We start from the raw sequence: 14,107 nt of genomic DNA, 5'->3' as shown, positions 1-14,107 counted from the left end.
GCAAATCAAGAAGCAATTACACCAGAAATTGTGCTCTGGGGCCAAAGAATACAGACTGGAACCCAGTATATTCTTAAAGCAAAGGATGATAAATAAGAGTCACACAAAAAGTGATGTCTAACAGTGACTGTTACAACTGAACAGAAGTTAGGCAAGGCTTATGTGTGACATGGAAAGAGTCTAAAATGAGTTATGTTGATGAGCTAAGTTTGAGTTTGTTCTTTGCTTTTGCAAGAACAGAGTGCTTAGGCAGAGTCTGAAAAAAAAAAATTGTTTTGTTTCCTAAGGAGAAAATGTGGCTAGGGAGAAATTATATAAATTAATATTTTCCTTAATTTTCTCAAATTTCTCTAAAATTTGAGAAATGCACATGGAAGAAAACTGTGTGCATATAAATAAAACGTGTTCAAAAATTTTCAAATACCCATTCAAGATCTCCATCATCTACATTTCTCTATTGGGCATATGTTGTGTCACTACAATGTTTGAGACTTACCAAGGAACTTGAAGCCATAAATCAGACATAGCTTAATCAACAGAATCTTGGCTTACCTGGGGACTTTCAGTTCAATAGACTGTTCTAAATTATAGTATAACAGCATAAATTTAATGAGTCTATAAAAAAATTAAGGGCATTTTTAATGACCTGTTGATAGAAGTTTTAGTTGACTCATTAAAGAAGTAGACTAGAGATTTACAATCTCTAAATAATCATTGTTGATCTTTATTTTCAATGTTCTGTAACTGTTCATAGGAACTATATTTTCATGTATTTCTTTTCTTTTGAAAAACTCAGAATACTTCACCTGCTTTATATAATGTTCATAGCAACTTTTATACCAGCTACATAGAAACTTTTTAAAAGTGATTTTCTCAAGGTCACAGAGCAAATCTCTGGTTAGACAGGAATGGAATGCATGACCTTTGACTGCCAGAAGTTTTCTACCCACACTCAGAAATTCTTTCTATATAAGTGTAATTTATATGCTCACTTTGAGAAGCTGGAAAGTTCAAGTCTTTTAGGGCAGAGGGTAGGAAGTAGGTAGGGAGTGGTTTTTCTGTCAATCAGTTGCCACAACCAGTACTTTACATTTTTACAAAGTAATTTTTAGACATATTATCTCATTTTACTCACCAGAGAGTAACTACATATTGTTCTTCCCATCTTACAGGCTCAGAGAAGTTAAGAAGTTTCACCAAGGTCATCCAGAGTTAGTAAGCAAGAGTCTCGACTCAAACTGTTATTTCTGCCACTTGAATCAGTACTAATTCCAGGCTATATAATCTCAACAGACAGTTAACTATACAATGAAAGAAGGTATTCTTTACAGTTTATTTCATTTTTTTACAGTAATCCATCATGGTTGCCATTAGGTTTATTGGTTTGGTTTTTGGGGGATAGTGTTGTTTCCATGTTTTATGATGACTTTGCTCATTAATCTCAAAAAAGAGCAAGAATAATATTACTAAATACAAAATTTGAAAAAAACAGTATGTCCCCCCCCCTTTTACTATAAGTGGGGGGGGGACTCTTTACTATAACTCTTAGTCATAATGTATATGGTTTGTGGATATGTACAAATATAGATAAATATAAAAACACATTTATACATATATCTACACATATATATACATATATAAAATGGTAAATATATTATACATAGTATATACTGATATACCATTCCAGAAATTATTGTGAAAAGCCATATACAGTAGGGCCCTTCATCTGTGGTTTTGTTTTCTAAGGTTTCAGTATCCTGGGTCAAAAAGCATTACATGAAAATTCCAGAAATAAACAATTAATATTTTAAATGATGTACTATTCTAAGTAGCATGACAAAATCTCGCAACATCCAAGTCATTCCAACCCAGGACGTGGCTGATCTCTTTATCCAGCATATCCACACTGTATATGCTTCCCGACCCTTAGTCCCTTAGTAGCCCGCCCTCCAGGTTGTCAGGTCTGCTGTTATGGTCTCACAGTGCCTGCGTTCAAGTAACTCTTATTTTTTAATACTGTCACTGTAGCACAAGAACAGTGATGATAATAATTCAGATATGCCAAAGAGAAGCCATAAGCGCTTTAAGTGAAAAGATATGGATGGATAGGAGCCAACAGTATACATGGTGTTCCATACCATCCTCAGTTTCAGGCGTCCACTGGGGTCTTGAAACATATCCCCTAAAGATAAGGGAGTACTGCTGTATACTGATAAACATGGTGAATGTAGCACCTGGAACACAATTCCTGGGTGCTTAGGCCAGCCGCCAGCACCAGTAACAGTGGCAGCTTCTATAGTCTCTGAGGGTAGTAGGAAAACTATCCGGAAGCTCTACCATTCCTTTTCCCCTCTCACCTTCCCTGCAGCAGTACAGCAAGTAGCAAGGGCTTTCTGCAAGTCCATCTGTACCTGGACAGCAATACTGTTTGGACCAGTCCAATTATTGTACTAATATTTTAAAACACATACAATGGAATTAGCAATAAAATAAAAGTACCACTTTAAGTAGAGGGGAAAATGTGGGGGAAGAAAGACCATCCAGGACAGAATTCTTTGGGTGACTATCCTGTAATCTACTGCTAGACCAAAACAAATTTTTATGAAGCAATATGACTACTCAAGTAGCCACTTTTATGACAATAAGCACCCAAAACCGAAAAATCCTTTTGTAACACAATTACTGAGAATATATAGAGAAAGTAACCATTTAATCCACAGCATGTGTTCTCCACCGCAAAACTCAAAAGCTGACATCAGATGGGGTGTGGCTGGTCTATGCCTTGAAAATGAATTCTGGCCAGCTGAAGTCAGAGAGTCCTCTGGACAGGCTTGGGATTTAGAAACCACCAAGCAGGGCTCATAGAGCCTAAGGCTGTTGACCTTCTGGGCACAGGGCAAGGCCCATCTGTTTATGTGCATTTTGATTTTGGGAGGGGTGGTTGTGGTGGATGAGTTAAGTCTGAGGTTATAGGGTGTTGCCAGTGATTTAATTTTAATATTTTTACTCTTACATTTTGTACATACTTAAGACTGAAAGCTGTGTGCATAACTTATAGACTGAAAACAAATAAACATAAATTTTAAAATGGAAAATAAACAAGCATTCGGCAAGATACAGATATTTCCACTCTACTATCACATGGTATGTTCAAAATGTAAATGATAGAGGTAAGCTGCTGAAACCTATTATAGGAATTATTTACAAAACTGTAAGTCGTTTTCTAAAAGAAAAAGATAACCATGGTATCCATTCTGAATGAAACTGGGGATTTTTAGCTCTCGTTCATTAATCAATACGGAAGCAGCACAAGTTGGGAAACTTTTCTAAACAAGAAAAACTTTTCAAATGAGTTTGTGCCATCTCTAGTTTTGTAGGAAAAAAACTATTTTATATTAAATTACATCTAGTTTATTAATGTGACATTCTAAGAATGTTTCTCGCACAATATAAAGAAAACAAACCATTTGACACCCCCAGTCTTATGTGATTATTCTAATGTTAATTTGCAAATATATGAAATCTTACACTTTCCATTTTGTACAATGGTGAAAATGTCCAGGACCTTTACATATTCAACCTTAACAGTATTATCTCACTGCTCAGTACAGGCCTAGAAGCCTAAGCTTAGAGACACACTTATGTGTCTTTGCATAGGTTTAAAATACAAAAAGAAAAATCTATATTTACCACTAAATTATTTCATTAAGTTGATAACAGCCTGTTTCATGATATGACATTTAAACTCACTCTGAGTCTGTTGAAGTCCATGTTTACCTTTCACAGGAGGAGGGGAAGTACTATAATCCCTGAAGAACGAATTTTTAAGTGACCAGAAAACTACTGCTGTTAATATATGTGCTGCATGCGTGCTCTTGGGAATGACCACGAAGCATCCTCGCTTGTTTTCCCCTTGGCCTGGGGAGAGAGCACACCAGGGTTTGCAGTCTCTTCCCTTTCTGTACACACATAGGCTGCAGCTGTAGTAAACAACCACCAGCCAAGAGTTGCTAAGGTCAAGGTCTCGAATGCTATACCAGGACCAGTTTTCTCCAAATGACATTCAGTTGTTGAAAAGGAACTTCGTGGAGCAAAAAAATATTAAGGGTTCATTAGCACAACAATTTCCATTTAATAAACAGTAAGACAAAGCATTCTAAAATAAAGTTTGGCTGACCAAAGTGTCTTTTAAATATGCATTAATAAATAACTGAAGCACTTCACAAATAAACAGAAACCCCTCAAGAATGGTTTGTTTACCAGATACAGCTATATTAGTTATAGTTTTAGTTTATAAATCATAAAAATTTTATGTGGAAATATTCCAAATTTTACCAGCTTAAGTATATTTCATAATAGTAATTAGAAGGTAGAATAATAAACCTCTTTCCTAAATACATTACAAATTTCTGCCTATTCTTGTATCCTCAAATTTCTCTCTCCTCAATTCAAAGCAGTTTAATATACTCCAGGCAGTCGCCAAATTGAGCAGGCTGCAGCGATAAAGAATAACTTATGCAACTGAAATATTTGTCCTTCAACATCCTATTTCTACAAAGCTTCTGCAGTCAAATATTCCAGCCTAAAAGCACACCCCTTTATCATAACCAATCCCTACGTTGTTTTTTTTTTTATGTAAACAACATTTGAATGAAGTCTGAAATAGCACAACTAGGTGGGTTTTTTGGGAGGGGGGGTTCGGAGGGGGTGAAGAATACTGTTTGTATTAAATGCCAATTCCAAAGGGCATTTGTTAGAAGATGGTATACACCCACTCTTCAAAGTGACCACTCCTATTCCCATCACAGGCTACTGCCTTTTAAAAAAACACCCAAATTTATGTAAAAGCATTTACGTGTCTAAACAACTCTATCCTCCAGTAAGAAAAGGGCATGGAGGCGGTTAGGTGGATTTGCAAAATGACGTGTATTTGATTGGCAGATGTCTACCAAAGCCACTAGATGCACATGCACTAAATGTAAATAGAGTTGCTCATTTCCCCGGTGTTACAGGAAACTGAGAGAATACTAAAGCTGATTTAAAAATAAAATATCCGAGTGCTACACCGAGAATTCTATTAGCCACTGGAATTGCTTAAAACAATTCATAGAGAAACATACTTAAACCATCTGTACAGTTAAATTAGAGAGCTGACAATATTAACCACACAAACTGTTTATCCAGATTACACATTCCGTTGTACTAATACTCTTTAACTCAACACAGTCAGCTTTTATCAACTGAATTAAGGCTATTACTATTAAAGTATGCAAAACTCGAAGCGCAGGATGAAGGGGGTTGGGAAGCTGCAGGGCATATAACAAAGGAATTGATACTTTTTCCAAGCAAATACACTTCGAAACTGAACTGTTGAGTGCACCCCACCCTTTTCCCCCAAGATAAAAGTTTGCAAAGTTCCAATAGGCAGTTCTCTACTTAACAAAAGGATTGATTCTCTCCGTAGGGGAGCATCTAACAAGAACACCAACTAACGTCGCGGAGGTCAAGTCCGAGTCCTACGAGCGAGCTTGCAAGGCAAGAAGTGGCTCCCAGGCCGGCTAGGCGGACCAGGGTGGACGTGCAAAGTTGCCCTTGTCAACTCCGTCCAGGTCCCCCGTAATTGAAAATAACAGCCACGGGACAGCCCGTGGCTACGTCCACGGACAAGGCACTGTAGCAAGTGACAGTTACACATCATTACGACCAGAGACAATAATGAATGTAGCACCAGGACCACTATTCACGCCAGCAGTGTCATCTCCGCCTTAACCCCTTCCCTTCCACTCGCTCCAGCGCACACCCACAGCCCACACAGCCCCGGTGCGGTAGCTATTCACCCAACTCGCTCTATTCTTGGGGGCAAACTACTTCCACAACCCCCTCCCCAATTCAGTCCTGGTGTTTTATTTCTCATCCTTGGCAACTGTCAGGCAAACACTGCTACAAACAATTCTACTAGGGATAGAAAAACATTGACTTAATTCATGTTACTTGTTAAGTTATTTAAATATATATATATTGGCCCGGGGTGGCTCCTTCTTTCTTCTCCACGAATCCGACAGACGCTACTTGCTTTGCAATAGCATCGCCCTCCCTGGGCCCCATCCCGCTTCCCAACACTTTCCCCCCTTTAAGAACACAGACGAACCAAAATGATTTAACTTGAGCAGATGACAGAAGGAAAATAAAACATGTTAATAGAATACGGTCTGATTTGGGATGGCAAGAAAAAAAAAGAGGAGGGGGGTTGTTTATTTTGATAAGAAACGGAATCGGCACAGACCTGAACAGAAGCTGCAGAGCAGGAGAAATTGTTTTCTTTCCCTCACAGAGTCCCCCTCTCCCTTTCTCTCTCTCACACGCGCGCGCACACACTCACTCTCGCACACACACGGCGTCACCCGCGCACACTCACACGCACACTCGCACACTCGCACACGCACAGGCAGAGCCTCTCAGCTGCTCTCTGCAGTTCTCAGGAAATGAATGGGGGGCAACCCAGGGAACTGTTGTACTTGCAAATGACTTACCCGGATCACATGACGCGCTAAATGTAGGGTGGGCCGGTGGGTGGAGGCTGCCGAGACGCGAGCCCGGGTCTAGCGTGGGGAGCCTCGCCAGGCCCGCATCGAATTACCCCGGGGCCCCGCCGAGGGGGTTGCAAGACGCCGCTTCTCCTGCCTTGCAGCCCGCAGCTCAGGAAACCGGAGAGGCGTGAGGGGGGTGGGGTGGGGCGGGGTGAGGTGCAGGGGGTGAAAACACCAAACCCCCAAACAAAAGAGCTCCGGGTCCTCCTCCCCAGAAACAAAGCCCCGCCGCTGCGGGCGAGCCCCGGGGTGGGGCCGAGGGCGGGGGCGGCGGCGGGGAGGGGCGCGCTCAGCAGGCGCTAAATCGCTTTATTGCCATAAAATGGGGCCCCGGAGCCGCTCCGCCCGAGGATTAGGAGGCGGGCTCTGAGTGTGATGGTTGAAATCCCCTGTGGGAAACTAACCCCTCCCCGCTCGCGGAGGTAGAAGGCAACACCCACTGCCTGGCCCTCGCCTCGCCGCCCGGGCCGCCGGGCTGGGGGGTGGGTCCGCGGAGCCTCCACCCCGCCCCACCCCGCCCCACCCTTGCCCCCGCCCCCAGCCGCCGGCCTCCGCCGCGCTTGCCTTTCACCTGCACCACCTTGCTGCGGCACCCAAAATAGCCTACACATGACCATCGCGCCTTGGGAGCCGCGGGCCCTGGACAGCCCGCGGGGCCTCGCGGCGGGAGGAACCCCCGGATTTCAACTCCCCGGGCGAGGACTCGCGCTGAGCTGCGAGAAAGTCCCCTCTTTTGTGTCAGAGCGTGCTGGGCAGCATTAGGAAGAGAATTCGGGGACAAATAAAGCCCGGAGCCCTTTCGCCACCCCCCCCAGCACTCTCGCTCCGGGGGTGGAGGGACGTATCTGTAGGGGCCCGGGCGCCCACGCTGTCCCCGCGGCTCGCCCGCCAGCTAACTTGTAAAGGTGTGGGCGGAGCCGGCCCGGGCGGCCGGCAGAGGCTGCGGGCTGGCCGCGCGGCAGTTCCTGGGGACCGCCCCCGGGCCCTGGCTGGCGCCCGCGGGGGGCAACAATGAGGTCCGGTTCTGGGCCGTCCGGGCGGGCGGCACGCTCACCACTGGGTGCGCGCGAGGGTGGGGCGGGCAGAGGGCTGGGATTGGAAGGAAGTGGAATCATTGTTTGGGTTCGGGAGCGCTCCACGTTGCGGTTGAGGCGGGGGCGTTCTCCCGCTCCACGCTTCACCTTAGAGGGATGAATGGGGGCGAGGCGGTGACGCTCGCCGCGTCTCGGAACCCCGCGAGCAGGGGCGCACACCCGCGCCAGTTATTTAGGAAAGCTGGCGAACTTGCAAAAGGAGAGGGAAGCAGTAACTGCAGACCCCAGCCGAGGCCTCGGGGGCTGTAGGGGCGGCGGGGAAGGGGAGCCCGGTCCGCCGCTCTGCGCCCCAGAAGGAAGCCCCGAGAGCAGAGCGGCCCGGAGCCGAGTCCTTGACGCCTTGGCCCGCGGCCCTCCCGCCCCGCCCCCGTGCCCAGGGGAGCGAATCCGCGGGATTCTGGGGCAGCAGAGAGGAGGCACCGGCGCGGCCCGGCCGTTCCCGCGGTGACCGAAGGGCGCAAGTTCAGCTCCGAGCCCGGGGCAGGCGGGGGCGGGGAGGAGGCGAGGCGGAAGGGGACTGCCGGGCGGGGGCAGTGGGTGGACGTGCGCGGCGGTCATCAATTGGGATTACGTTGCGCCACTTTCTTGCAAACCTAGGTGAGCGCGCTGGGGCTCTCAGGTGTGCAGGACACCCCTGCACGGTTCCCTTGAGCACGCCCCGCGTGGGAAACCGCCCCGTTGATGGGAAGACCGCTATGGGGAAGTTTATGTTGAAAGAGAAAAATTTGCAGTAATATGACATGAAGTGGGATGAGAAGAGAAACAAGGGAGAGGCGGAGAAACAGGAAATGAGAGCGAGGAATCGGATTCTAGCCAGGAAAAAGCCGCGTTCTACATTTTGTGTGGCATTTTCCCAACACTTCTAAAGGCCCTGTGTGCGTTATCAATGAAAACAAAGGCAGTGTACAGTACTGCCCGGTGCGTCCTCCGCCTCCTGCCACATTCTGCGTGTGAGGAAGATGGGAAAGGTGGTCCAGACAGGAGGATGATTACACAGCCCACTTCTAGTCCTGCCAGGTTGAATCAGTGGGCCTGTGTCTTACAAATAAAACAGTATTAGGAGAAGCGGTCTCTGACATGATCCTAGGGTTTCGAAAAACAAATGAGGTAAGTATAAAAGTGTTGAAAACTGTGGACCACTCCTTAAACGAAGTGTCCTTAGAGGAGGAAAGCAGCGGGAGCGGGAAGGCGATGGGAGGCCACATCTGAAAGTGTGGGTGCGGCGAGGGAATAAGGAACTCCGAAGGAAAATGGAACCTGAAGGTGTGTCACTGGGGTGTGGGTCTCTGTTCCCGAAAAAGCAGCTCTGGATCCCACCCCCTGGGCTGAGCCTGGGCACCGGGTAAACAGTCCTTTAAGCTCCACTACATCGGGATAGAAACAACATTAAGACACAAGTTTGGAAACGGTAGAATATCAACAAATGAACAATATTAAAACGAAAAACTTGCTTCTACTAGAAACACTGTAATGCTTCCCTGTAGGTGGGGCTGGGAGAGAGGCAGGGAGTGACGGAAATGTGTTTAACTGAAGAATGGAAAGATGCTATAAGAAATTATGTCATCGTGGCAGCACTTGTACTAACAGCTCTTTCTCAAAGAGCGCTGAGTGGCGGGCTGACCATAAATATATTCTACAGCAAGGCTTCTGCACGCGGAAAAACATTCCAAATTGCAATATCTGCCTATGGCAGTGGCCACGGACGTGTATATATAATGATGGAAAATAGAAAATAAAATACAAGACTCCATTCCAGAGGGATAGGAAGTTAGTGGTAGGTCAAGGTTAGTATCTAGAATCTGAATAGTATGGTTTAAAGAAGAAAATACATCAGTGTTAGTAAAAAGATTTGCAGAGTTTAAAAAAGAGTACAAATGTTAAAGGAAGGCAACTCCCCAGTATAAAGAAAACCGGGAGAAAGAAAAAAATACAGCTTTAAACGTGACAATCACTTCATTGTGTCAACTGGGAATGGGTGTGAAATAGCAAAAACAATGAAAAAATAATGTATTATTGGGAGTGTACTAGGGGAAATTATGTATGGGTGTGTGCATGTGCACAGGCATGCATTTTCAATTGAGTTCATATCATTCTATCTGTGCAGAACTTAGGTTTAAACAAACTAAGGTCAGAACAGAGGGGAGAAAGTAAGAGAAAGTACACATACCCTGGCAAAAATATGCACATATCTTCATGTTTAAATTTTTCTCCTCTATTTGCATGTGTGTGCAAGTATGTGAAAAATGAGCAAATATAAATAGAAAAAAATGGCAAAATTATTTCACCAAGCATGTATAATTCTGACCGCATAAGACAATGTATTGAAATTACAGAATCATAAAATTTCATAAAGTAGTTGTTGAATCCAATTCTATCTGATACTTCCATTCTATTTAAAACCAAGTTGATTTGAGTTAAAGATGACCCATTTCCCCAACTATATGTACTTCATTTACTTAGTCATTATTATTGCAAAGCCTGAAAGAATGTCGTAGTAAAGAGGATAAAAGTTGGTATTCTGTGTTTCTTATAAATGGTACATTTATTGAACTTCTTGTACCTGACATTCTGACCAGAAAAGAGAAGAGCATATATAAGCATCCCAAAAGCATATAATATGTCCAATTCATTGTAAATTATATAGCAATACTTTACAACTGGCCCTTTTAAGTGTTAATGTAATAGTAAATGTTTCCCACCCAAAAACTTTTGCCAAATCTTTGTATACCTACCAGTGGTAATATTCTTTTTGAAAAATTAGTATCAGTGGTAGAAAAACCTTTTACAGTATTAAGAGTATACCTATACCCCACCCTGATTTTTCTAAGGTAAAAGATGCTCTTCAATATCTGTTCTTAAGCCTTTGGATTAGTGATGTCAAAAATTGCATGGATGACTTAACACTAATATATTTCTGGGCTGGGGTGGGAGGAATGGAATTCATTTTCAGAAATAAAAGCTGTGTTGAATGATTAGAACTGACTAGATGTGAAAATAAGTAATTCCCAGAGCTTTAAATAAATTAAATAATATAATCTTGATTTTTTCCTAGACCAGAAGTGAATATGTACTACAGGTATTAGGTTTTCAAAACCTATTTTTTTCATGTGTCATATTTCAGCAATAATGTACAGCAAAGGGAATTTTCCGGTTTAACTATGAGAAAGGCATGTAAAAGCTTTGCTACAAATGCAAACAGCTGGTGAAATTACGTGATTACAAGGTAAACAACATGTTTTGATATGAATGAGGAACTGTCTGGAAATTAGGGGAAAATGACATTTCATAACTTTGTTTTGTTGCAATCAATACAGTTTTTGGTTCTTCTAGCTTAAACATTTCCATCATATCCACAAATGTGTTTCTTTTCCAAGTTCCTTCATAGTCACTTTCATTCAAGTGTCCCGTATCCAGTACCACATCCCCTACCAAATCCTGAGCCCTGAACCTCTGGCCCCTCCTTCTCTCACATTTATACCCCCTCACGTACAGCAAAACCTTAGTCATAGCATACCTATATTTAAAAACTCGAAGCAGCACAAATTAGTTTTAATGCAATACCATGACGTTAAGGGCTCCACTTAGATTTGCAAGCTTCATACTTCGCCTTCCAGCCCATGCAGACACCCTGCCATGCCCTCTCCATCCTAGATACCCTCTCTTGTTGGTCCTCCTCATTTCCTCCTGTGGTATCTTTCCCAAATGATTCCATGATACACACACACAAGTATACATATTCCATCCCTCACCAAAACATCATCCTTCACACTTTTTTTTTTTTTTTTTTACAGAGACAGAGTCAGAGAGAGGGATAGGATAGATGGGGACAGACAAGAACGGAGAGAGATGAGAAGCATCAATCATCAGTTTTTCGTTGCAACACCTTCGTTGTTCATTGATTGCTTTCTCATATGCGCCTTGACCATGGGACTACAGCAGACTGAGTAACCCCTTGCTCGAGCCTTGGGTTCAAGCTGGTGAGCTTTTTTGCTCAAACCAGATGAGCCTGCACTCAAGCTGGCGACCTCGGGGTCTCAAACCTGGGTCCTCTGAGTCCCAGTCCAACGCTCTATCCACTGTGCCATCGCCTGGTCAGGGCATCCTTCACTTCTTAAAGCTTCTTTTGGTATAATGGAAAGAGTGCTTCAACCACTGACCAGCTGCTTTTTCATCTCTTCTTTCTGGTTCTCAATTTTTTACATGTATTTGAATGATATTTCCCTCAGATTTTCCACAAAATTTTAATTCCTTCATTTAGTCTTTAGTTACTTAACACCTTTCTGTTTTCATTAGATATTAATTGGCTCCCCTGTCACAGGTAACACCTTGAGAACAAGAGCTGAACTTTAACCATTCATTTAGCCTATCTTTTACCCCTCACACTGTCTCACACAGAGCACGTGATGGATGAATGCTTGTTAAATAATAATTATATACAAAATAAAAATGTAATAAAGAACCTGGTTCTTCTGTTTGGGTGCATGTATTGAAAATAAGAAGCAAAACTCCAATGTATCAAGAAATACCCTTTGAACATTGATTTTGGCAACACTCCTCAAGCAGACTTTCACATTAGAAGTTTTTACATACAAGAATGTATCATATTTGAAGCATTTTCCCCTAATTTTATTGTCCCTGTCATATTTAATCATTTAAAATCATTCAATCAATGGGGTAGAAGTTCCTCAAAAAAATTAAAAATGGAATTGCCTTTTGACCCTAGGATTCCATTACTGAGATCATATCTGAATAAACCTGAAACACTAATTTGAAAGAATACAGGGTGGGGCAAAAGTGTATTTACAGTTATTCATATGGAAAATAATATAATAATAAATAAGTAATAATACAAAAATAAACTAGGTGTTTCAGGTACTCACAATTATAAACCTATTTTTGCTCTATCTTTTATATGTACCCTAGGTTCATTGCACTATTATTTATAACAGCCAAGATTTGGAAGCACCCAAGTGCCCATCAGTAAATGAGTGGATAAAAAAGCTATGATACATTTACGCCATAGAATACTACTCAGCCGTAAAAAAGAAAGAATTCTTACCTTTTGTGACAGCATGGATGGACCTAAAGAATATTATACTAAGTGAAATAAACCAGTAAGAGAAATAAAAATACCATATGATTTCACTTATACATGGGATCTAGTGAACAAATTAGAAACAGTCACACAAATATAAATAGTTGTGAGAGGGGTGTGGTTTGGGGGACAGAGTAAAAGAGGTGAAGGGATTCAGCAGCACAAATGGGTAGTTGCAGAACAGCCACAGAAATGCAGATTGCAGCATGAAGAAAATAGTTGATAATATTAAGGTAATGGGGTAAGAGGCCAGGTGGATACTTGGGGCAGTGGGGGCTGGGGGAGAACCACTCTGTAGAGTGCGTGGTTTTCCAACCACTTTGCTGGACATCTGAAACTGCTACAAAATGGTACTGAATGTAAAATGTGGTTAAAAAATTTTTTAAATATTTTAAATTACTTAGTTATATTGCTTTCTATTCTTTTAAAATTAGAATTATATGGTATTAAAATTAAAATTTTCAATACCAGAGGAAAAATTCCTAGCAAATTTGTTTTTTAAAATGGTACTTTGCAAGTTGTTAGGTGGCAAATGTTGAAGCTATAATAAATAGAGATGATCTGCATTTTAAATATAATAAATTGAGACATCAGATTTGAACTATAGCTAGTCTTGCCTTTTTTTTTTCAATTACAGTTTACATTTAATAATAGTTTATGTTAGTTTCAGGTGTACAGCATAGTGGTTCCAGGGGTCCCCAAACTTTTTACACCGGGGACCAGTTCACTGTCCCTCAGACCGTTGGAGGGCCGCCACATACAGTGCTCCTCTCACTGACCACCAATGAAAGAGGTGCCCCTTCTGGAAGTGCGGCAGGGTGCCGGATAAATGGCCTCAGGGGGCTGCATGCAGCCCACGGGCCTTAGTTTGAGGACACCTGGTAGACAATCATATACTTCACAAAATGTTCCTTGCCCGATACTTCCAGTACCCACCTGCTACCATATGTAGTTATTACAGTATTATCGACAGTATTCCCTATGCTGTACTTTACACACCCATGACCATTTTGTAACTACCAATTTGTACTTCTTAGTTCCTTTACCTTTTCCAGCCTTTCTCCTACTCCCGCCCCGATGCCTTCTCTGGCCACCATCAGCTTGTTCTCTGTATCCATGAGTCTGTTTCAATTCTGTTTGTGTACTTTGTTCTTTATATTCCACACAGAAGTGAGATAATGTGGTTATTTGTCTTTCTCTGACTCGCTTATTTCACTTATTCCTTTTAGGTCCATCCATACTGTCAGAAACGGTAGCGTTTCATTCTTTGTATGGCTGCATAATATTCCATCGTATATATATGCAGCACCACTTTTTTATCCACTCATTTA

At 42.6% G+C, this 14,107-nt stretch overlaps 1 protein-coding gene across 2 annotated transcripts in view; it reads right to left on the bottom strand.

Annotated features, from left to right (window-relative positions):
• The window catches only part of KLF12 (KLF transcription factor 12), a 476,625-nt gene extending 470,184 nt beyond the window's left edge, over positions 1-6,441 (bottom strand). For both annotated transcript variants that reach the window (XM_066380776.1, XM_066380778.1), the window contains exon 1: positions 6,284-6,441. The gene's annotated coding sequence lies outside the window, so the exon portion shown is untranslated. The remainder of the gene's footprint in view (positions 1-6,283) is intronic.
• Positions 6,442-14,107: the final 7,666 nt, after the last annotated feature.

Source organism: Saccopteryx leptura, chromosome 4, assembly GCF_036850995.1.
Source record: "Saccopteryx leptura isolate mSacLep1 chromosome 4, mSacLep1_pri_phased_curated, whole genome shotgun sequence".
Lineage (NCBI taxonomy): Eukaryota > Metazoa > Chordata > Mammalia > Chiroptera > Emballonuridae > Saccopteryx > Saccopteryx leptura.
Note: the sequence above shows the minus strand (reverse complement) of the source record. Positions and strands in the feature narration are given on the sequence as shown.